This window comes from Lynx canadensis, chromosome A1 (genome assembly GCF_007474595.2).
Source record: "Lynx canadensis isolate LIC74 chromosome A1, mLynCan4.pri.v2, whole genome shotgun sequence".
Taxonomy (NCBI): domain Eukaryota; kingdom Metazoa; phylum Chordata; class Mammalia; order Carnivora; family Felidae; genus Lynx; species Lynx canadensis.
The window spans coordinates 39961399-39971693 of record NC_044303.2 but is presented as its reverse complement, the minus strand read 5'-3'; the positions used below and the strand labels follow the sequence as shown (position 1 = coordinate 39971693).

The window sequence follows — 10295 nt, the reverse complement described above, 5'->3', positions numbered from 1 at the left end:
TTTTTCTTTTTTTTTTCTTCTTTTTTTTTTTTCAACGTTTTTATTTATTTTTGGGACAGAGAGAGACAGAGCATGAACAGGGGAGGGGCAGAGAGAGAGGGAGACACAGAATCGGAAACAGGCTCCAGGCTCTGAGCCATCAGCCCAGAGCCTGACGCGGGGCTCGAACTCACGGACCGCGAGATCGTGACCTGGCTGAAGTCGGACGCTTAACCGACTGCGCCACCCAGGCGCCCCTTAAATAACTTTTTAAGAAAAACATCAAAGTAATTATGGCATTCTAAATGTTATTGAGGAAATCGTGTCCCGTGCTAGGACATGAAACTTGAAGGACATTATGTTAAGTGAAATAAGCCAGTCACGGGCACCTGGCTCGTGCCAGGTTCAATCAGTTCAATCAGTTCAATCAGTTAAGCATCTGACTCTTGATTTTGGCTCAAGTCATGATCTCGCGGTTGTGAGAAGGAGCCCTGCACAGGGCTCTGTCCCGATAGTGTGGAACCTGCTTGGAATCCTCTCTCTCTCCCTCTCTCTCTGCCCCTTCCCTAGTCTTGCCAGCACAAGCTTTCCCTTTCTCTCAAAATGAGTAAATAAACATTAAAAAGAAATAAGCCAGTCACAAAAAGGACAAATACTGCACTACTCCACTTACACAAGGTATCTAAAGTAGTCAAATTCTTAGAAACAGAGGGGTGCCTGGGTGGCTCAGTTGAATGTCTGACTTGGGCTCCGGACATGATCTTGCTGTTTGTGAGTTGGAGCCTCGTGTCGTCGGGCTCTGTGCTGACAGCTCAGAGCCTGGAGCCTGCTTCACATTATGTTTCCCTCTCCCTCTGCCCCTCCCCCACTCATGCTCTGTCTCTGTGTCTCTCTCTCTCTCAAAAATAAATAAACATCAAAAAAATTTTTTTTGGAAACAGAAAGTAGAATGGTGGTTTCCAGAGGTGAGGGAGAGGGAGAAAGAGTTGTTCAATGGTTTTAGAGCTTGTTTTGCAAGATGAAAGTGTTTTAGAGATCACTTGCACTCTACACTTTAAAGTGGTCAGGATGATAAATTTTATATGTTGTATTTTTTACTACAACAAAATAAGAAGCAGTTAGAAAATAAAACATAAAAGAAAAGGGCTCCAGGAAGGGCGACTCACCCCTTAGCACACACCCAGGTCAAAGGCCCCAACCCAGGGTCCCAGTGGATCACAAGGCAAGGTGTGAAGGCGGGGCTTGGAAAACCAGGCCGCTCCAACCAGACAACTGTAAGATATTCTCACAAATGTGGAGAAGCATTTCGGAGAGCAGTGCCAAATCTTTGCTGCTTGTGTGTGGAAAACTGCCAGACTGTGAGGCAAAGCAGACCTACTGGTGAATGAAATCAATTGTATGCCTCTGCAGAGACCCCACATTTAAAGCGGGGCCTGAAAAACTTCGCTGAAGAGTTTGCCAAACTTGAGCATTATCTACAAACAGAGGTTGAAAGATTTGAAGCTGAAGTGGTTGAAGCTTTGAAAGCTTACGGACCGATTTTGAGAATGAAAGGAAATGACTTCAAAGCAACATTAACAGCAAGGAATTGAGAAGCTAAACAATTAACTCAGAAATAACATGTCAGCGAAACCCATCTGCTCTGCATGTTACTTCACAGACAGAAACCGAATTGCAGAGAGAGCTGCAATGGATGCTACCCAAACAGCTCATCATCTGGATGAAACTATTGACAATTTCGAAAAGCAGTAAGTAAGGATCTAAAGACTATATTTTCAGATTTGATCACTATTGAAATGTTATTTATTGGCAAAGCATTCAAGGTCTACACTGCTGCTAACCAAAACATACGAAAGATTATTGAGGAAGATTTAGAGCTTTTCCAAAATTGTCCGTACCACCAGATTGTTCCTCAGGTTTAAATCTGGTCAGAGCAAATTCAAAGTGGCCTCTTGAAAGATTACTGTCAGCTAAGTCTGTATCTTGAACAGGACATGTAGCCACCTGTCTACTCAGAAAAGGATCAACAAACAGAAGATGATGAAGAGGACAAAGACTTAGACATTACAGAAGAAGAAAATTAATTTTCTTCTGTAAACTTTGCATTTCAATTTTCATCTTAATCCAGACTTAATCCAGAATTACCAAATTGTAAAACTTTATACTGGCTTCATACATGTTAAACCCCAAAGTGAAATCCTACTGGAAACCCCAAAATTAAAATCCTTTAACAAATTAAAGGAAATTTATGCTGACCATAAATGAAGATTTTAAAAAATATAACACACCAGTCATTTCAACACCCAGTCTAGCAGTATGTGATTTTTGCATAAGTTCCACTTTTTAAAAAGATTATGTACTTCAGAAGTATTTCATATCAACATACTATACCTAGTTGATATTACAATGTAAACAAATGACAAAAACCAAGAGATCTAACAATTACACTTGCTTCTTTTGAGCTCATTGCCAAAAAAGGGTCTTTAGTCATTCTAATTAAATACAAATTCGATTCCATAAAGCATTAATCAAAGAAGCAAGGTGTTTTTGCCCTTTACTTTTTTTTTTCACTTTTACTACAACTTGGAGTTTCATTATTTGATACATAACTTACTTTTCAGTAAGACTGTAATTACTTTTGATTAAAGGTAATGAGACACTAGGATATCAGTGTCATAAAACTATACATAAAGCATAAATTTTAGCTTCAGAAAGAAAGCCACATTAAGTCCAATTCTGGTTTTAAAATGAAAATGCTGTTGGGGAGCCTGGGTCGCTCAGCCAATTAAATGTCTGACTCTTGATCTCAGCTCAGGTCATGATCTCATTCATGGTCATGAGATCGAGCCCTGCATCTGGCTCTGTGCTGGATGGGGAGCCTGTTTAGGATTCTCTATCTCCCTTTCTCTCTGCCCCTCCCTGCTCATGTGTACTCTCTCTCTCTCTCTCTCAAAAAAGGGAAAAAATTAAAAAGGAAAAAAACGCAAATTCTGTCATACCAAAACATACACAGTACTACAACTTTTGGAAAGCTGTAGTTTGGTGGGATGTTGCATAAGAAAACATGGAAAACCATAAATCATTAAAAGTCTATAAAATTTTTACCAAACCACTATCTAATTAATGAAAGAGTATTTTGTCATTATATTCCAGGAAATAATCAGTTTGATCAGAGCCTTTCAATGTGTCCAAACCTTTTGTTTCTTTGATTGGGGATCATACTCTTGTTATTTCACACTAGTCAGGCATATAAAATTATGATATTTACAATATCACTTGGGAAGACCACAAAAAGAAATAATTTGTACCAGAAAATTAAAGACTTTTTAGGAAAAAAGTGATAAAAATGGCTTTTGAAGAAGTTTTTACACACCATGTATGTGCTTCTTAAAGTTAGTGAAGATAAATAACAAGGTGAGAAAACATGTGTTTACAGATTGATTTAAATGTGTCCTAGCCTTCCAAAAAGTACAGCAAAATATCTGTGCCATAGTAAGATGTGAGATGGCTTAGAATTCATACTTATTAGTTCTTATTCATTTTTAAAATGAGCAAGCTAATGCCAAAGTAATGGGCTCTTTCAGTCTGTGGAAAAACCACTTAGTTGCTCTGAAATTATATGTTTAATATAAAGTTACGTTGGATACCAATATTGATTTGAAAATATTAGCTTGATTTATAGTTTCAAATAGTATTACGTGGTTTTTGTTCTTTGGCCATTATGTCACCGAGTTAGAAATTTATATGAGAAGATAGCCTAATTGTGGCTCCTCAAGTCTGAAAACCCTTTTATAAAAGATTACCATCTGCATATTATTGAATAAAATATGTATGAGTCCAGAGACAATATCGCTTATAATGCAATTTTTCCTAAAATTACGTTTTCAGAAATATGTATTAAATTTCTTAATGTTTCTGTATTCTCAACATGATTTTTCTGTTGATTCAAATCAGTCTCAAATGACGCAGATGCTGGATCAAAATCAACTTCGTTGCTGTCACAGTGCCCAAGTTCAAAGATTTCCTCTGCCCATTGATATCCCCCTCACTAGATGTTGAAATTCAAAGATTCACTGGATGTACCAACTCTTTTAGCAGGGAAGGGGAAATATAAAATAAAAAAAAAAAACTAGTGGTCCATAACATCACCCACATTTTTGAAAAAGAATAAGGAGTTTCCTAGTTTTACTAAAACTAAGTGAATATTATGTAATGTGAAGGAGTGACAAATTTATTTCAACAGCACATACACAACAGTATCTAACTCAGATGAGAAGAAATGAGAGGGAAAAAGAGGGAAGAGCAATCCAGAATTATTTTGACAAATAGCTGAATAAAGAATGAATATTTTTGAAGCTGAAATTCCTGAAAGTACAATAGCTTTCAGTCCAATGAGTTTATAAATGCATTACCTTATCTAAACATCTCTCTGAACCGGACTGCTGTGGACTCAGTCAGACTAATTCAACTCTCTGACAATCAGTAATGATTTTGAAGCTCAGGACTATGGCTTGCTCATTATCAACTGAAACCAGACAGTCCCTGAAAATTAAATTAAATGGGATTTGATCAGATTTATGAAAAGCAAAAGGTTATGATTACCCATTTTCTTGTGCTTTAACTCAGCACCTATATCTGATGATTTGCATAATGCTTGAATCTCTGTTTTGATACTTATTTTTTCTTTATTTTCATTTTGTGTAAAATTTGAGGGAAATGGTGTGCAGTGAGAAAAAATTATATGAAATTCAAAGCTCTAAATGATATTTGACGTTCCTTCCTTATAAACTCAATGAAACTAACTTACATGGCTGTATCAAAATAATAGCAAGTGTTTCTTTTTATAACAATTTGTATTTGAAATGTAAATTTTATATTCTTTTGAAAATGGTTATTTTTTGACCAGTGTTGATTTGGAGTACCTGGAGTACTACTGGAAGAAAATAAGTATAGACAGGTTGACTAAGTTGCAATAAGCAGAAGCCTGATATCTTTCCAGAGACACTTGAAAGAGGCAAGCAAAAAGGAATAGGAGGAAATTTGGCAAGGCTAAACATTATTTCTTTTACAGTAAGGAGAAAACCGATAACAATGTTTCAGAAAGAAAAAATATTGAGAATTTCATTTTCATTGTATACTATATGTTCTTGTGAAAGAATCACAATGACACCATTAACTTTAATCATTTACAAAAAAACAGTGAGCCCATTTCTCCTAACCTCTGCAAATATATTCTATAAAGAGTTAAATTGTGTTTTTAAAGCAATATCCAAGTCAAATGTTTAGTTTTTATATTGTAGGACTTTGGAACACTTGTTGGGCCTATTATTTGATTATTCAAGATAGAACGATAGGACAAAGGTAAGATTTGTGAATTGTAGTTAATGAAATTAATGCACAGTGTGACAAACAAATTGTGGCCTATTTTCAAAACTTCATTGAAAATATCGTTTCCTCTTCACTTCTCCCTCCACAAGGCATCCCTAACTTCTTTATAAAAAATTCAAATGTTTATTCATTTTTGAGAGACAGACAGAGACAGAGTGCGAATGGGGGAGGGGCAGGGAGAGAGGGAGACACAGAATCTGAAGCAGGCTCCAGGCTCTGAGCTGTCAGCACAGGGCAGGACACGGGGCTCCTGAGCCGGAGTTGGACGCTTCACTGACTGAGCCACCCAGGTGCCCCAGCCATCCCTAACTTCTAAGTAGGGTCTCTTCATGTTTTGGAGGGATGGAGAGAGATGGATTTATCTTATGAGCTGTGGCAAAGAATTAGGAATTTATGATATGCTTTATCTTGTTCTTTTCTCCACCTAGTATAAAACTATACACTACCCTTAATAACTGTTTTCCATTGCAAATGATAAGTATTGTATTTTGGGGATAATGCAAAGAATTCAGAACTCTAATGGTTTAATGAAATGAATATTGAGTCATGAAACACAAAGAAATAGTAGAGGAAATAATCTGAGATCTTTGAATAAAACATGGAGTCAAGTCACAACGTATGGAATGAGATTTCTAACAGAAGTTAGAAAGGAAAATATTGGAATAAACAGTATCAATCAACAGTAATTGCTTAATAACCAAATGTGTTAGCAGCAGGATGCAAGCAGGGAGTCGAGAAAAGAAACAAACTTAAAACTTTCCAGACACAGACCAAAGAGTAGCTAGCTCAAAATTGTCAGATGTCTAGGAGGGAAATACTTGGGACCAAAATAGCAGTGGAATATATGGAAAGATTCCAGAAAGGAAATGGTCTAGAGGGAAGTTTCTCTGACTTCATGATATAGACAAGCTGCCCAAGAAAAAATTGTTGAACTGACTGTGCATATCAGTCACTTTCCTGCTGGTTTCCTGAGATCTCTTCCATAGACATAAAATGTATCTTATAAAACAGCTGAAATGTCATGCTGAGTGTGAGATGCTTTGGATGCGTTACTTCACAGGATAATCAATAAGCAGAGGTTGCTGTCTAAAGACCTCTTTAACCTTTGCAGTGGTGTCTGTAGAAGTGACCAGTGCAAATTATCTAAAAGAGTAGTTAAAGGGTGTTGATACCATTTTAGCAAGGAAAGGTATAAAAGCTTAAGAGCATGGCGAAACCAGAGAGAAACAATTAACATACTTGTATGCTATTTTGCGATTCCCTGTAATCCATCAACTTCTATATGCTGTATGTGGTGGTGGTGGTGGTGGTGGTGGTGGTGGTGGTGGTGGTGATGTGTGTGTGTGTGGTGTTGTGAGGGCAAATATAAATTAAAGAATAAGAGACTTAATTCTCCCTGTTGAGAATAAGGAAAGAAATTCTCCTACCTCTCTTTCTTAGAACATTTACATTAGAGATATATTAACTGTTCTGTCTCTGCCTCTTTGAAGTACATATAAATCTTTTTAAGAGCTAAATAAGCCTCTTGCCAGCTTTACAACCAAGGGATATCTTTCTCAAGGACCTTTGAAATGTAATCATCATGGAAGACAGCACTCCTAACCTCCCATATTCTGTGGGAGGGTAGGAATCTAACTTTGGTGGGGGCCTTGCTGCAATTTGCAAAAATACCTACTGCCATAAAGATATGAGGAAATTATTTTTCCTTGGATAAAGCCAATTAGCTAACACAAACAGTCACCTCAATGACAAGGTGAATCTAGGATGAACTATGGGTGACAAGTGGTGCTGCCCCGTTATTGTTTATCTTGAGAGTGTGTATGTAAATGTTTGACTATTGTCTTTGCCTCTTAGTGCATTGTCTATGATGTGCGTCACTTTCTGGTTAAATGCTTATTCAATAATGCAACTGTTTTCTTTCTCTTCTGCCTTTGTGGAGAGGTTTTATAGCTTGGCAGGATATTTTGTTTTAAATTATATTTTTCCAACAGTGTGTGTATGAGATTTTTGGTTGTGTGTTTTTTTAATTTTTATCAAAAAAATATTTTTGGTCTCCTCAAGCACTTTTTACTTCCTTCAGTTATTCCAAAGAGTCACTTTTCTCGTCATGATTTCATTAGAGCATGACTTCAGGCAGTTATTTGCTGTTTCCCTATCTGCAAACAATGTTGACTTACAAGAAGAGTCTCTATAACAAAGAATGCATAAGCAAGGGAAGATAAATCTTTTCTTCTGTCTATTTTAAAAAATGAATCATATTCCCTATCCTTAGCTTTTCATTCCCCTTCCAAGATAATGAAGGGACCAGGGTTTGACTCAAATCAAAATGGAGACACCAAAATCATAAGAGTAGAAAAAGAACTAAATTTTAATGATAAAGTGTGTTTAGACTTAAGCTACTTTGAGGTATAAAAAAAGTAAAATGTTTCTTATAAGTGGCAGCCTGAAAATGTTATGTAGTAATGGTTTATGGTGTCAATCTACCTGGAAATGTAGAGTTGGGTGGATAGCTTGAGATGTACTTGTAAAACAAGCACATTCTATTTTAGTTTCTGTGCATATAATCAAGGGGAAATGCTAAGAAGATAAACATAAAGGAGCTAAAGCAATTTATACCTCCAAAGCCACGCTGTGGCTGGCTTTATATGCAATTTGGGAATAATCTGGAAAGACCGTTTTTTAAATATTTACACCTCGACATAGAAGTAGAGTCGGGGAGAGTTCTATTCTCCTCCCATTCAGAGGAAGGGGCAGGAGAAACTTGATAAACCTTTTTAGTGCCATTGTGAATTAACACAATTCAGCACAATCTATCATCTTTCAAATGCTGAAAATATGCCACATGTAAAGACTGAATATTCAGGAAACAATAGCTGTTACTAAGGAGAGCATAATCAATTCCACAGGTATGGTGCGAAGAAGAAAAAGTGGTGAAGGATAAACATGATTGTCAAAATGAAAGTGTAACTAAAAATGTGGTATGGAATCAGGAATATTGCAACTGTAAATTAATCAATATTAAATGGGATGTTTGCCTAGAAAAAAAGTATATATGTATATATGTGTGTGTGTGTGTGTGTGTGTGTGTGTGTGTTTGTTCTCTGCTGGCCGTTGTACACCATTGTGCATGGCTTGACTGAGTTTAGAGTCTAGTGGAGTAAGAAAGATAGTTACAGTGACCTAATATTTTAAAAGACGGAAATTATAACAAATGTTTCATAATGATGTTTTCAGAAAATATTAAACATTAAAATATAAACTATTTGGAAATACATATTATTTTACAATGTAAGAAATTTTGAGTACAAACTGTTCCTGATTAAGAGGGTGTGGCTTTCTTTTTTTTTTAATTTTACGATGGTGCAAAAGTGATATGCATTTAATATAAATTCTACCTCAAATATTGAATTTGATCACCAGGGCTAGAGAGAAGATAGGTGGCACCATACCCTATGATGCTGGATGGCCGCAGCAAGCCTCAGCTTCAAGTCAGCCCTATGATCACCAAGGTAAACAACGAAGACACAACCATTCTGTTTTTCACTTTCAGTACAGTATTCAATAAAATTACATGAGATATTCAACGCTTTATTATAACATAGTGTTTGTGTTAGATGATTTTGCCTAACAGTAGGCTACGCAAGTGTTCTGATCGTGTTTCAAGTAGTGAGGCTAAGCTGTGATGATTGGTAGGTTAGGTGTATTAAATGTATTTTCTACTTATGATATTTTCAATTTATGATGAGTTTATTGGGGGTATAACCTCATCTTCAGTTGAGGCAGATCTAATAAGTTAAAAACATATCTCAGCATTAATTTATTTCGGATATTTATTTCCTTTTGTTTTCTGGAATAGGGTATATTTCATTTTAATATGAGATCAATTTGTATATTTTGCCCTGTTGAAATCTACCCATGCTCAATTTAAAAAATCTTGGGAATCAGATAAATATGTAGGAAAACAAAACTAATCATCATCCTACTGTCTTCAATAATGTCTCTTAAGGTTTTTATATATGTCCTTTTGCTATTTTTCAGTATTATACAAATCCTTAAAACATTAATTGTGTTGAACTGTTTTCCTTCACCAATATTTTGGGAATCAGCAAACACTCTCCTTTAATGACTCAAATGTCTGAATAAAGTTCACTCACATATAAACATTCTCTTCATTTTCATTAATTATTGACCAGTTTATGTGTAGATAGGTAGGTAGGTAGATGCATGGATACGTAGATAGATATAGATACAGTGTTTGTGTCTTATAAGATGAAGATGAACATAACCCCTCTACCATTGCCTGACTTTCCTAGTGTCTGGGAATAGTGCTTTCGAGGGAGAAAGAGACATTAAGGACAGTGCGATCCTACTTGGCAGACTGTGAAAGGCTAAGAATATGACCATGACTGATAAGGATCACACCACGCATGGCTGAGAATAGAAGAGAGAGAATGAACGAAGGGACCACGAGAAACCAAAGGGCTATGACTATGACGGAGTACCACAGTCATGTTGGGGTTTAAGGTAAGAAAATCTAGAGAGATTTGGGCTGTTTGGGAATAGTAAAGGAAATTGTAAGTTTTTAAATAATGTTTTACTACGTTTCTAATGTGACACAGTTGAAAGACGAGAGAGTTGGAACTGAGCATCATGGCTTTGTTATTAGAACTATGTATGTACATCCTTGTGCGGATATTTATATAGACATTTCTTGTGTTTTTAAGAAAACTTCCTAAACATGGATTTTTTTAGACAAAAGATATAAAGTTAATGTTAAATGACACTTCGAATAAAAATAATAGCATATTGGGGCGCCTGGGTGGCGCAGTCGGTTAAGCGTCCGACTTCAGCCAGGTCACGATCTCGCGGTCCGGGAGTTCGAGCCCCGCGTCAGGCTCTGGGCTGATGGCTCAGAGCCTGGAGCCTGT

The 10295-nt window shown here is 36.5% G+C and overlaps 1 pseudogene; it reads left to right on the top strand.

The window, feature by feature from the left end:
- The first annotated feature begins 1212 nt into the window (after positions 1 to 1212).
- LOC115527433 lies at positions 1213 to 2063 on the top strand (annotated as a pseudogene).
- Positions 2064 to 10295: the final 8232 nt, after the last annotated feature.